This window comes from Pongo abelii, chromosome 7, assembly GCF_028885655.2.
Source record: "Pongo abelii isolate AG06213 chromosome 7, NHGRI_mPonAbe1-v2.0_pri, whole genome shotgun sequence".
In the NCBI taxonomy this organism is placed as follows: Eukaryota; Metazoa; Chordata; class Mammalia; order Primates; family Hominidae; genus Pongo; species Pongo abelii.
In genome coordinates this window covers 6,527,091-6,538,757 of record NC_071992.2, presented here as the reverse complement: position 1 = coordinate 6,538,757, position 11,667 = coordinate 6,527,091, and the positions used below count along the sequence as shown (strand labels likewise).

At 39.2% G+C, this 11,667-nt stretch overlaps 1 protein-coding gene across 8 annotated transcripts in view; it reads right to left on the bottom strand.

Annotated features, from left to right (window-relative positions):
* The window catches only part of MCPH1 (microcephalin 1), a 237,460-nt gene that overhangs the window by 145,077 nt on the left and 80,716 nt on the right, over positions 1-11,667 (bottom strand). The gene's annotated exons all lie outside the window — the stretch shown is intronic.

Sequence of the window (11,667 nt, the reverse complement as noted above, 5' to 3'; positions counted from 1 at the left end):
GCTAATTTTTTTTGTATTTGTAGTAGAGATTGGGTTTCACCGTGTTGGCCAGGCTGGTCTCGAACTTCTGGCCTCAAGTGATCTGCTGACCTCAGCCTCAATGCATGTTATTTAAGGAGATATACTAACAATATGTGAGACTCCCCACAAACTCATATAATTAGCCCAGAAAATAAAAGGTTAAAATCAGGTTCATTTCAGACAAGAGGCAACATAAAGGAATAGTACAGTGAGAAATACAACGCACCAGTGACAGAAGCCAGGAACAAGCCTTAAAAATGCGTGTGGCATTCAAGTTCAAATATAATCCACATTAAAATGTCAACTGAATTTAAACAATCTCATGGAGAAAATTTATGTCCTCTGAATTTAGCCCTTTCTAAATGTTAAGAAAATAAAACCATAAGAGGCTAAAGTAGAGTTCTGGTCAGTAAATTAATTAATTTACATAGGCATCCCAGGAATTAATATTGTATAGAGATAGGAGAAAACACTAATTCAGTTGTATTAAAACAATCAAATCAGAAATACAGTGTAAACATTTTGCTCTAGCAGTTTCACTGGCCAAACACATCTTTACCTTAATAGAGTGTTCAAAACAGTGAAAATCTACTTTGAAAGAGCACAGGTAAGGCTGTAAGCAAACTTAAAAACAAAAGCTTGGCCCAACATCTTTCTTATAAGAAGGGCAGAGTGAATTCAGCATCCGCTGCAACAGGAATTCAGCATCTTGTAGGTAACACATTACATAATGAAAATAGTGTTTTTTACATTTTAATATTATCATTCATAAAACCCAAACCTTGCTGATGAATTTAAACAGGAACTACATCTGTGAATAGAAACTGCTTTATTTCTTCCTTTGTAATTTCTATGCACATTTTATTTCCCACCTTATTGCACTGGACGAGACTTCCTGTTCAAGTCAGGGAAGGAGCAGTGAGAGCATTAAGAGTTCTTTGAACAACTTTGTGAGGCAGACTTCTTCAGTTTATTGTGGTATAGGATATCATAAAAACCTAAAGTGTTCAACTTAATGAACCTATGTTCAAATCAATGTATCTATTATATTAATGTGTCTATGTTCAAATTAATCTATAGAAAGCACAAGTTTTTTTCTGTATTTATATTTTTAAAGCCACTTTAGCATCATAGCAAAATTAAGAGGAAGGTACAGAGAGCCCCCATACACCTCCTGCCCCCACATATGCATTTCGATGTCTCCCACTGGAGTGCTACACATGTTGTACCCAGTCATCCCATGTTGACACATCATTATCACCCAAAGTCCACAGTTTACATTACAGTTCCTTATAAGTGAAAAGCATATATTATGATGGAGTACTGGTGCTGGCCAGTGGTTGCAGGGCTTCCCTAAGCTGTTTTCAACTTCCTATTTTTTTTTTTTTTTTTTTGAGACAGTCTTCCTCTGTTGCCCAGGCTGGAGTACAGTGGTGCAATCTTGGCTCACTGCAGCGTCCGTCTCCCAGGTTCAAGTGATTCTCCTGCCTCAGCCTCCTGTGTAGCTGAGACTACACGCGCACATCACAATGCCTGGTTAATTCTTTTCTTTTTTCTTCTTTTTTCTTTTTTTTGTTTTTTTGGTAGAGACAGGGTTTCACAGTGTTGGTCAGGCTGGTCACGAACTCATGACCTCAAGTGATCCACCTGTCTCGGCCTCTCAACGTGTTGGCATTATAGGCGTGAGCCACTGCACCCAGCCCTCTCAACCTTTTATTTCTCAAAGAATAATTACAAATTTCGGAGTGATCAAAAGGATTATAGTTAAATATCGGTAAATGTTACATTTCCAATCAGGACCAATCAAATTAATTTTTATTCATTAATTAGCTTATTAGTATTTTCTTAACTGCCTAAGAAATTTTCTTCAGCTAAGAACAAAATTTATTCACAAAGTATTTCATAAGCAAAAACACTGAACAAGGTACTCAATTTTTGACTTCTCAAAAAAAATTTAAAGAGAGAAAACAATAAGCAATTATTTCAATGTATAAGTGATGACAGAAAATTGGGGGTGGGGTGGGGAAGGCAATCTGTAAGAGGGATTTTAAGTTGGGCTTGAAAACATGACCCCATTTAATGACTCCCTACTGGTATGGAAAATACAACTGTAACATGAAGCTGGTTTAACTCACTGGAAAGCATTAATGATTGTGGTGAAAACATTTATTAACATTCACAATTTTTGATAGGCAACATTATTGTTAGTCATAACACTAAATTTATTCCAAATTTCTAAATAGCCAGCCTTATCCAAGCATACCGCCCACCAGAGCTTACCACTCACCATACTGTGAAATTCAACTGCAATTGTGGTACTAAGAATACCTGTGGGAATGTAACTGGAAAGGAAAAAGGCGGGGGAACGGGGGGGAGGGGGGGATTCCATGTGGCGAAAGTCAACAATATTCTTCGCATACAAAAGACTCCATGTTGTGTAAAACAGGGGTCCTGGTACCAGTCTGTGGCCTATTAGGAACCGGGCCACACAGCAGGAGGTGAGTGGTGGGTGAGCCAGTGAAGGAAGCTTAATCTGTATTTACAGCCACTTTCCATTGCTTTAATTACCACCTGAGCTCCACCTCCTGTCAGGTCAGCAGTGGCATTAGATTCTCATAGAAGTGCGAACTCTATTGTGAACTGTGCAGGTGAGGGATCTAGGTTGCACGCTCCTTACGAGAATCTAATGCCTGATGATCTGTCACTGTCTCTCGTCACCCCCCGATGGGACTGTCTAATTGCAGAAAACAAACTCAGGGATCCCACTGATTTTACATTACAGTGAGTTGTATAATTATTTCATTATATATTACAATGTAATAATAATAGAAACAAAGTGCACAATAAGTGTAATGTGCTTGAATCATCCCAAAACCATTCCTCCCTCACCCTCCCAACCCCCTAGTCCCTGGAAAAATTGTCTTTCACAAAACTGGTCCCTGGTGCCAAAAAGGTTGGAGACTGCTGTTATAAAATACCACTGATTAATTAAAAATCAAATCTGATAGTTAGAAACTTGTCCCACAGACGTAAACCATAGGAATGTAGTTGATTTCAAACAGTTCAAAAGTATGTTTCACATTCCACTTTACTGGATGATACTTCAGGAGTAAAGTTAGACACATCTTCACTTTAATCATTGAAAGTGATTGGGGTGTTTCTGCCACCATCTCCTCCATCCACCCTTCACTCCACCAACTGTGGTAAAAAGTGTGGTTGTAGGTGTTTATGGAAGGTGTAGAAACACATTATTTATTATAAGAGTAACAAAAGTAATAATTATTAACTTTTTACTAATTTAAGCTAACAAAATTATAAAAATCAAATTACAAAGATTTTTCTCATCAGATTTTATAGATCCTTTGTCTTAGTTGTTAGGGTAATTGATTTTCTCAAACAACATTTATGAGACTTTGCTAGTTTGTAGGCTGTTTTGGATTTTTCTAAAGAAAGAAGAAGATTTGTGATTCTTCCCCAACTAGACAGTGTAATATACTGGTTAAAAGCACAGAATTCAAAAACTGGGTTTAAACCAATGTCCATCTTTTTACAGATTTATGACAAGGGGCAGGTTAATGTTTCTGCCACATGAAGACATTATGCATCATTATTAACTAAAAAAAGCACCCATGTAGTTAATGAAATAGTGTAGCAATGAAGTTATTTCTAGGTTATACTGAACTTCAGGAGAAAAAATTGGGGATGTCAATAGTATAATTTTTAACAACAAAATAATAGGGTACTTATGTCCAAAGCATTTTCAAGCCAGAAAATAAAGAAGGTCTAGTCTTCCGAAGAGACCAGCTTAAACTGGCAAAATTTCAAGGCAATAATATCTGTTCCAAAATAAGCTATTCTTCTGTATTTCCAACACATCTCATAATATCAAGAAATGCTTCCTATAATTCCATAAAGTTTTTTAAAAATACAAACCTATTTAGTAGTTGTAGTGGTGCCTTAACAAAGCAATTTTCCATATATGACTTTTTTTAAGTGAGGTGAAATTGGCATAATATACAATTAACCATTGTAAAGTGTGCAACTCAATGGCATTTTATATCATAATGCTGTGCAACCAGCACCTCTTTCTAGTTTCAAAATGCTTTCATAGCCCCAGAAAAACATCCTGTACCTGTTAAGTAATCACTCCCCATCCCTCTCTCCCCTCCATCTCTGGTAACTTCTAATTAGTTTTCTATTCTATGGATTTACCTATTCTGGATATACTGCCTGAAAGGAATTACACAACATGTGCTTTTTGTGTCTGGCTCCTTTCACTCAGTGTGTTCAAGGTTCATCCAAGTTATGCTTTTAATGAAGGCTAGTGATCAGTGTCAAAAATGCTTGTTGAATAATAACAGTATTTAATATTTATTGAGTGTATACTGAGTACTTTATTTAGGTGATCTTTCCATTCTTTTACAGACAAAGAAACTGCCTTACCCAAGGTTACACAGCTATGGTGCAGCAAGGTTAGCAGTAAAATCCACTGCCTTATCCATTATTCTTTTCAAAACACATAGGCCATCAGAGAATGCCCATATCAAGGTTTACAGCTATAGAAGATAAAAAATACTCTCTAGGCTATCTTTGGACGTAGATGCTAGAAAGAATGTGGGCTATGAACCGAGGAAGAGCTGAATTCAAATTCAAAATTCACCATTTCTGGCAGGGTGCAGTGGCTGACATCTGTAATCCCAGTTCTTTGGGAGGCCAAGGTGGGCGGATCACTTGAGGTCAGGAGTTTGAGACCAGCCTGGCCAACATGGTGAAACTCTGTCTCTACAAAAAATAAAAATTAGCCAGGTGTGGTGGCATGCACCTGTAATCCCAGCTACTCAAGAGGCTGAGGCACAAGAATTGCTTGAGCCCGGGAGACAGGTTGCAGTGAGCCAAGATCGTGCCACTGCACTCCAGCCTGGGCAACAGAGCGAGACTCCGTCTCAAAAAAAAAAAAAAATTCACCATTTCCAAGCACTATGACCATGAGCAATTTACTGAAAGTGTTCAAGCCACAGTTTCCACAGAAGATTACTGTATTGACTAACAGGTTGATGATGTGTAAAACACTGACAAAGTAGCTCCGTATCTTTAAATGTTCCATGTGACTAACATCATTGGGACGCTGTCTCATCTCCACCCCCGAATACGACAGAGATCCCCTGTCATATTTTGCATCCTGGGGACCTAATGCTGGGTCACGGGACCAGCAGCCTGGACCTCACCTCAACCCTGAGCAGACCCAGACCCACTGAACCAGGATCAGCACTTCAGTAAGATCCCCCAGGTGATCCACACATTAGTAAGGTTTTAAAAAGCACTGCTCTAGCTGTCTCATAAAGAAAGGGGCAGGAAGCTAAATATCTAACACAGCCTATTTAACCAAGAAAGGGAAGATAAGCAATAAAGTACTAAAAGTATGTAGTTAAGAACCCGTTTCCCTTTTAAAAGACATTGACCGATAGAGACTGAATTCCAGGTGGTGAGAGGGAAAACAAGCTGCATGTTGACCTAGGCTTGAATATTCTTACGAAAAAGCTCAGCTCAATTGAACACAAACATTTAAGTTCAATTTACTCTGCTTGCATTCTACCTAATCCTTTCCAGTTTCCAAAAATGAAAATGGGTGATTCTCAGATGTTAAAGCTTAACTGCTCAGTAATATTCACTTTATAAATACAGCTAAGCAATGACCAGGGCGACCCAGCATGTCACCACTATATTCACATGTGAACTCCAAGCATCTTTATAAATAACTAAGCGCGTACTTCTCTTATCAAAAGAAAAACAAAGAAATAAATATAACAAATTCCAATGTAACTAAAATAAATAGCAGAAACATCACTTCACTGTATGAAAACACAGCAGAAATTATTACCAACATAGACAATAAACCAAATATTATGGGTACTAAGAGTAATCACTATTTTTTGTTCATCTTTCTGTGAGTTTGAATTACAAAGTTGTTTTTCTTAAATGAACATCAGGTCATCTTACATTAATGAATTTTAACAAGAAACACATTAACTACATGGGTAATTTGCAATTTAGGCTGATGCATAATTTTTATGTGATATTTTTAACTCATCAGGGGCAAGAAGAAATTCTGAGATAAAAACAACAAAAAACAACAACAAAAAAACAGGTCATCCATCTATCCATTTATTCATTCAATAAATAAGGACTGAGTTCCATGTCCAATCCTAGGTCCTGGGGCTATGTAAGCAGACAGGCACATTCTCTGCCCTCAAAGGACTGGCAATTGATAACTAACCAGTGTCCACTAAAGAGGACACTTTCATTTTTAAAACCTTCTTCCTTGTGCCAGGGAGAGTATGGCTGTCTCTAAAATACTATCAAAACTACTGTTTACAATTTAACACTTGAAATAAATGATCTACTGCAATAAACTGTAAACAGAATATTAGAAATACATAAAAAGAAAAAATATGGTGAATAATAGTATTTGTGTATATTCTTTCTTATTTTGTTGTTACCCAGCAAAACTAAAGTCAAAAGAAATTGCAGGGCCAGGAGTGGTGGCTTACGCCTGTAATCCCAGAACTTTGGGAGGCCGACGTGGTGGGGGATTGCCTGAGCTCAGGAGTTCGACTCCAGCCTGGGCAACATGGTGAAACCCCGTCTTTACTAAAACAAAAAATTAGCTACGCATGACGGTGTGCGCCTGTAATCCCAGCTACTCCCAGCTACTTGGGAGGCTGAGGCAGGAGAATCACCGGAACCCGGGAGGTGGAGGTTGCAGTGAGCCGAGATCACACCACTGCCCTCCAGCCTGGGCGACAGAGTAAGACTCCGTCTCCAAAAACAAACAAACAAACAAAAAAAAAACACGAAGAAAGAAATTGCATAACATTCAGCGGAGGTGTGTCTCTGCTGCCTTTAGGGAACTATCCAGTGGTGTGTGTTGACATAATTTGAATTTGTGACCCCATCCAAATCGCAGGTTGAATTGTAATCACCAGTGCTGAAGGTGGCGCCCTGTGGGAGGTGACTGGATCCTGGGGGCAGAGTTCTCATGAATGGTTCAGCCTCATCGCACCTTGGTACTGCATAGTGAATGAGTTCTCAAGAGATGTGGTTGTCTAAAACTGTGTAGCACCGCCGCGCCCTTTCCTCCTGCTCCACCCATGGAAGATGGGGCCGCTTCCCAGCTTCGCTTTCTGTGATGACCGAAACTTTCCTGAGGCCTCCCAAGAAGCCACTATGCTTCCTGTACAGCCTGCAGAAGCGTGAGCCAATGAAATCTCTTTTCTCCATAAATTACCTAGGCTCGGGTATTTCTTTATGGCGGTGTGAGAACAGACCAATACATGTGCGGCATAGCAAATCGTGGGCAGCCTACAGAAGAAGAGCGGGGCCATGTTAAGGACAAAAGCACGTGACTCTGCCATAGCCTCCCTAGAGCCACTAACCAGGAAGCAGACGATGGTATTTACAAGGCAAAGCTTAGTATGCAGTCTCCGTACTACCCAAGAGTACAATAATTTAACAACAATCATTATCAATTAATCAATTAAATTAATTACTTAAGTCAATCAATAATTCGATAATGAAAGATTAATAATTTTATATTAAATAATTGTTACTAATTATTAATATTAATATTACTTTGATAATTTAATATAAAATATTTAATTTCAAATTTTATTTTTTAATTTTAAATTTTAATGTTCTAAAAATTTAATATTAAGAATTTAATATTAATATTAAATAATTGTTATTAATGATTAATAGCATTACTAATTATTGATATTATATTATTAATATATACAATGCTTGTTAAATTATTAAGTTAGGCAGAACTTTAATATTCTGGCAGAGAAATTTTCTTTCAGAAACAAGAACCCATGAAAAAGAACTAAAAAACAGATCTATTATGAACCTATGGCAAGTTGTTACTCTAGCTGACAAAACTGCATTACATAATTCTCATTCTCTGGTTAAGGACAGCCTAACAAATTTTCTGTATGAAATTTTCCTATGAAATTCATTTCATTTGGAATTCCTATTCAATTTATTTGAAATTAATTTTAGGAGAAACGCATTAGGTGGATCATACATCAAAAGTATCAGGTAGCAAAATGTACAATGTTGTCAATTATAGCTTTGAAAAAAAGTACAACAGTGTTCTCAAATCTAGTATTTTGTACATCAGCTCTCTTCAAAAGCTAACATTGTCCCTAAAACCAAATTCCCAGAGGGTCCTTACACACAGACTGTAACAGAAGTATGATGTTCCTTGGAAATCTACTTTAACTCGGGGATAGAGTTTAGAAGCCTTGAAATAGTAGATTGTTAACAATGTCCCCAAAGTCCCTGAGGGACAGCTAAATGATATTTAAATGATGGACAGCTGAAGACAGTTTTTGAAGTTACAGATAAAATCAAACCATGGTTGAATTTTCCAATGAATACCTGAAGTTAAGATATTCTGTGCTATTATTTAATATTTACAGTGAGAACTGCATGATTGAGATGTCAGAAACAAAAGTGAAAAATTCAGATGCCTGGCAGAACACTGTAAAGGTTAAAGTGCACCTTTAGGTATGGCCAAAGCTTGGAATTTGTGCTGGAGTTCAGCATGGACCAAGTTGAGGTCCTAGAAGTCTCAGTCATAAAGCAAAGGCGGGGGAACTGAGGTCTACAGTGAAGACCTGTGTTACTTCACGGTTGATCCAAGTTAATAGAAAAGTAAAGACCAACAGCGTGATCCGTGAAGGCCATGATTTGGAAAAGGATGGGTGGCAACAAGTACCCTCTCGACTTGTTGGTTTTTAGCCTTATCCATTTAAAGTATTTGCCAAATACAGCAACTTTTTCATTAATATACATAATCTTAGTTTACTTTTTAAATTTTTTTTTCCCTGATAACTCAGCCAACAGATTCAAATGCTTCCCAAGGCCACACTCAACTCACCATAATGCAACCACATCGCCAAGCACCAGGACGATGATCTGTGTTGCAGCTGGCAACATGAGAAGGCTCGAGTCACACTTCATAGTGCCCCATTCGCTGCCAACCAATCTCTCTGATGTAGCAGCAGCAGTACGTCTAGGAATAACGTATCAGCAATACATCTGATAATAATCCCTAACTCAGCAAATGGCACCATTACACATAACCCTGGTGCTTCCACTGCTTTATGTACCATTGACTCTTCAACTCTCTTAGTCATTGGATTCAACCTGCTTTCTTCAAGGTCTCTGACAACATCCACCTGATGAAATCAAACAGCGGCTTCTGTCTCCTCTTATTCACCTTCCAGCAGCACTCAGCACAGCTGAGCATCCTTCCTTCCTGAAACAGTCCCCCTTCTGACTGACACCACGTTCCCCTGGTGTCTCCCCCAGGTTGCTAGCTAGCCGTTCCCGGGTCCCCTTGCCTCCCCCTCCCCCTCCCCCCTGACTTCTGCATAGTGGCATAGCCCAGAGCTCAAACCTAAACTCACTGTTTTCTTCATTCTATACTCCCTTCCAGGTACCACGGCTGGAGTGAATAGTTAAACTTTCCTCTGAATATATGTACATATATATAATCTGATATGTGATATCTCTATTTGAATGTCTAGTAGGAATCTCAGACCCGATATGCCTACATCAATTTTTTATTGTACCCCAAACCTTGCACACAATCTTCTGCCCCAGAATTCCCTAACTCTGCAAATGGCACCACTATCTATAGTTAGTTGTCCCAGGAAAAAATTTGGGTGGGAGTCTTCTTGACTTCTCCATTCCCACACACCTCACGTTACAGATTCCACTAGATCTTCCTAGGAAGCGTGCCGACCTGCTCTCTCCTCCCCACCTATCAAACCCTCCTCCAGACACAGCTGCAGTCATTTTTCACCTCGATGATCCTAGCTGCCTCCTGCTGCTCACCCTGTTCTTACCTCCCTGCAATCCATTCTTTGCTGAGAGGCCACAGAGACAAAAGCTGCCACTCTGTAGTTAAAACAGTCCGATGGCTTCTGCATCCCTCGTCTTGATCTACACAGCCATACTGGGGCCCTACAGCCTTCTCCAACACCTGTCCTCCTCACTCCCGGTGCCTCAGGTATTTCTCTTTCTTGCAAAGGTGCAGCCTTAGGACCCATGCACTGGCTTTTCTGTGCCAGGTGCATTAAGTAGATTCTGTCTAGTACCTTTAGAAAATTAAAGAAAAAATATTAATATAAAAATTTGAAAATGGTGATCAAACTTTATTTCTAATCAAGCCTGTGGTTGCGTCTCAGGGTGACTCCAGTCTTCTCCCACTAAAAAAATCATTTTGACTCTTTCAAACTCCAACATTCATCATTCTTAGCACTCACAGTCTCGTCCAGATCTTTTCAAATGTCCTCCTGGAGGGCAGCACCAAAGCCTTCAATTTTCCAGATGAATCACTTTTTGGTATCTGTCCTCAATCAGGAGATTATGGTCCTGCGAAGCACAGCGGCTCCAACCTGGGAAATGCGCACCTTGGGGTCTTGCCAGGAGCAACAGACAGGGGGATGGAGGACCTAGACCACAGCGCCTGCTTCCCATGCTCCCAGCGGCCAGTGGCCACGCTGCCGCAGCCTGCAGGAGCCTCCGCAGAGAACGAGCTCTGGCACTGTTCAGGAACCACCTCAAGTGAAAGGAGCGGACACCAACTCTGTGGGTTCTATGTCTGGGCAAAACCAGAATCCATTATTTTAATAAGGAAAAAGTATAAATTAGGTGTCCTGGAGATAAATGTAAGACCATAGTCACTGCCTTAAAACAATGCCTTGACAGAGATGTGTTTCTAAGATCCACATTCAAGTCAGACAAGCTATTTTTGTCCAGAGTCACCATCACTAAACTCACTATTTATTTGCAGCATCCTTCTCGGCTGCAAAAATGTTCTGTCAGATCCAGTGAGACAGTGCATGGCAAAACACTCTGTGAAGTATAAAGTCCTTTACCAAGGTATAATCTGTAGCAGGATAAAAAGGACTTTGAAATCAAGCCGTGACAGTTCAGAGACCCAGGCCTGAAATCCTAGCCAGCTTGCAAGTGCGAGCAATACATGTCTGCCAGAGAGAACTGAAGTGAACCCTCAGAAACTCGGTGTCAGTGTGACACACCAAGTACAATGTGCCTGAAAATTATTCCTAACATGAGTTATGAAGTTAATCTGCCGACTTAAGGTTAAAAAGAGAATGGTTTTTCAAGACGATCCCTTTTGAATAGACTTAGGAATGCAGGGTGATGAACTAACACCAGTGAAAAGCTGAGATTCCAGTTCTGGTTCTACCGTGAGTTATAATTTTTGGACAGCAGCTCAGCATTTCTTTAATGTAAAATGAGAGGTGTGAACAGAATGAACTGCGTGTGTTATTCTAACAGTTCATTGATTCTATGCTCACCACTGATAAAAACACATCTCATCTGACTCACTGCTTACTAAATTCAATGTGGATCACATTATCTCAAGAAAATAGTCATGATGACATCATTTTTGATTAAGAAAACACTAGATTATTTGTTGATAGTTAGCGGCCTTAACATTTTGTTGTAAAGCTGATTTAGCTTTTAAGCCCTACACTTGTATTTATAAGTGAATTAGCTTTAAATCTCTATTATCAGATCCTTTTCATAAGCTGCTCAGAATCAAAATCTTAA